Here is a 3,243-nt window from a genome sequence, read left to right on the forward strand (position 1 = left end):
TCTGTAAAAACCAACAGCACGTTGAAATTAGAAGCACACCAAGTTGGAAGACTTTGAGAATATGGCCCTTCTTCCACAGTAAGATAAAAGGCATTGTCTGCACAGAGTTTACTTTGGGAAGAGCATATTGTTAATAAGCACCACAGTGACATGTACCCTGTCCTTATATTCAAGATATCAAATCACTTCTAAGAGGCTAATAAGCAAGCAGTGAGTTCTTTTTGTCAAATATCTTGTCAGAGTGGTGGGATTTGAAGATATAACCTTTGGCATTTACCCAGTGATTTCTTTTCTAGCTTCAAGTGCCTACTGGGTCATTATAACAACAGTACATTAAAGAAAATGTAGAAATATATAATTAAGGAAAAAGCTGACAGTTATCTTTCTCTTAGATTTACACAGCTGGTACTTGGAGCAGCAGTGGACCTTTTGCATCAATTTGAAGTTGATTTCAATCAACATTGATTGCCCAGTCCGGAACATTAAACTCATTTCAAAGAAATGAAGTATGATGGACGTAGAAATCAGTGTAAAGAAACTAAAGAACAACAGGAAGAAATCAAGAGTCCTAAAGTAAATAAACCCATTTAAAACTGTATGCTAATTAGCTTTTTCTTAAGTTCAGCAATATTCTTGATTGTTCTTTTCTTCTTTACAGTTTGAATCTAGAGATAAAATGCTGTGCGTCCTAAAACTATATAATGGCAAATGAATTCATCTTTGTAGTATTTCTCAAGTTAATGAATGTCCTACACCCACAGGGAAGTAAGTAGAGTGCTACAGGGAAGCTGAATTGTTGTTGCAAGCACCCAGAGGGGTGCTTAGATATTTGGGGGCCAATGAAACACCATTCACTGCAGTACAGTACTTTCATTTTCTTCATAATCTGAAATGTGAGAGTCCTTCTTAAAGCAAGTCAATTTTCTTTCCTTTTTATACACTTTTTTTTTCTTCAAACAATAAGATGCAACTGTGCGGATATCCCTGCAACTCATCACCCTTTTATTAGCTACCAATAACAACAAAAAAGGAAAATGGAAGGCATTAGGAGTTTAGAACCTCTTCAGTGAGTGTACTATGACAGTGGTCTTCAACAGATGTTTAGCAGTAGGCACACTGGTGCGCTGCAAGAATTCTTACTACATGCAATACCTGACGATTTAGTCCAGGGCCCTGACCTCTTTTCCCTTAGATTGCCAATTAAAAAATATTAAAGCCAACACAATAGCCATCTGGTATTAATGGATCAAAATTATATGTATTTTTTTGTCAGCTTGCCAAAAATATATGTTTTGGTGTGTCTCAGAATTTTAGTGATCAGTTTATGTGTGCCACAAGATGAAAGGGTTAAAATTGTTTTAGTAGCAGATTATATGTACATAAGTTGTTCTGGCTACCCTGTATATTCTTGCCCTATTTCAAAACAAACTTAAAACAATGGAAGACAATGATGGTACACAGACTAGGTAAAAGGCAGAAGAGACTAAGAGAAAGATGTTTAAAATGGGAGACTGTGTAGATGGCAATTTTTATATTTCTAACATAACAAGAAATCAGTATTTTAACTTACACAAGAAGTAAATGACCAGATGTGATCTAGGCATGGGCCCTGAGGGGCCAGCGCCCCCGCGGCAGGTGCACGGATGGAGAGGGGTCTGAGGACCCCTAGGAATTTCCTTGACCTGTGGCGCTGTACTGGAGGCCTGACCCAGTCAGAGGCCGGATCAGAGGCCGGCTGCTGGCATGGCGTAGAAATCACAAATGTCATCAAATAATACGAGATCCAGGAATTGAAACAGGCACTACCATGAGGTCCCAAGGGACTTGGCCTATGAAAATGGCACTATAAGAACCCTGCTGACTCTTTGTGGCAGTAAGCTGGCTGTGAATGCTAATCCTTTGCCACGCCCCCCCCCCTCCCTCTCCCATTACAGCCACCATTAGGCCCTGACTTCTACTCAGGTGACACTGAGGAACCGGCCATAGCACCAGGTGTCAAAACCGAAAGGCGCTTTGTTCCTGAGTCCTGGAAGAACTTCTTCAGAGGGAAAAGAAAGAACCCAGAAAGCGATATACACCAGTACCAGACATTAGATACGTCTCCGATGCAGTGGAGTGTTCCCCTCCAGCCTCTCCAGTAAGATCAAACCACCGTTCATCCCCCAACTCCTGCAAAGATCCTTACAGGGGGTCAGAAGGAACCTATAATTCCTGGAAAGAGGCTGAAGCGATGCTTCCCCAGGTTCCCGATGGATCTCTAGGCCGACACACACAAACAGCTCGAACATACAGTGAGAAGTAGAGGCTATAACCTGCGGTATTCCTTCGTGAAGTCGTGGCCTGGCCTGCTGAGAATTCTGGGTGTGGTGGAAGTGCTTCTGGGGACCAGCGTCTTCGCTTGTGTCACAGTTTACATTCCCAAGGACAGTGGGTGGTATAATGTGTTTGGATATTCCCCACCCACTGTCATGAGAGGCATTGGTGGCCTGGGCAGTAGATAAGTTAATTTCAAAGAGTTGAGAACAACAAAAATAAAATCTGAAGTACTGAGTGGACACATCTCCCCGAGCCACTTTCCTAACTCTATCGCGTTGCCTGTGTGGCAAATACTCTGTGATTCAGACGGCTGATGAATGAGAACGCTGTAAAGCTCTGTTCTAAGACTAGTCTTCAGAGTTCAAGGAGCTCTCTGCGGAAGTTCAGGCCGTCCTGAGAAAGTCGGACGAGTTGATGCGGTGATGAGCAGGTTGCTGCATCTCTCAAGAAACCAGCAGGAACATGAGAGAATTTCAAGAATCCATGAAGAATTTAAGGAAAAAAAGAAAGATCCTACAAATCGGGGGGGGGGGGGGGAATTCTGTGATTATCTAAAGAATAAACTTTCTCACATAAAACAAAGAATTCAAGAGTATGATAAAGAAATGAATTAGGATGTACAAGATTATTTTTAAACCTTATTTAAAGCCACTTTTTTATATCAAACTTAATATCTGTACACTGTCTTTTTTTATGTTAACCTTTTATGACAGAGAAGCTGAGCTTCCTGAACCAGCTTCTAGTTGGTTTAGCTGGTATACATTGTTAAAACAGTATGATTTCACTGCCAACATTTCAGAAAAAAATCCAAATTTACTAAGGGCCTTTACTAAGAATGGAAGAAATTTTGTATTCATCTGTGTACAATTTATTTTGTTGAAACTAAAAGTGATTTAGAGATCATATCCTCTGGTGTGAAAATAAGTA

At 40.7% G+C, this 3,243-nt stretch overlaps 1 pseudogene; it reads left to right on the top strand.

Moving 5' to 3' along the window:
* The first annotated feature begins 1,761 nt into the window (after positions 1-1,761).
* Positions 1,762-2,951, top strand: LOC136335656 (MARVEL domain-containing protein 2 pseudogene; annotated as a pseudogene).
* The last annotated feature ends 292 nt before the right edge of the window (positions 2,952-3,243 follow it).

The sequence above is a fragment of the Saccopteryx bilineata genome, chromosome 4, assembly GCF_036850765.1.
Source record: "Saccopteryx bilineata isolate mSacBil1 chromosome 4, mSacBil1_pri_phased_curated, whole genome shotgun sequence".
NCBI classification, from domain to species: domain Eukaryota; kingdom Metazoa; phylum Chordata; class Mammalia; order Chiroptera; family Emballonuridae; genus Saccopteryx; species Saccopteryx bilineata.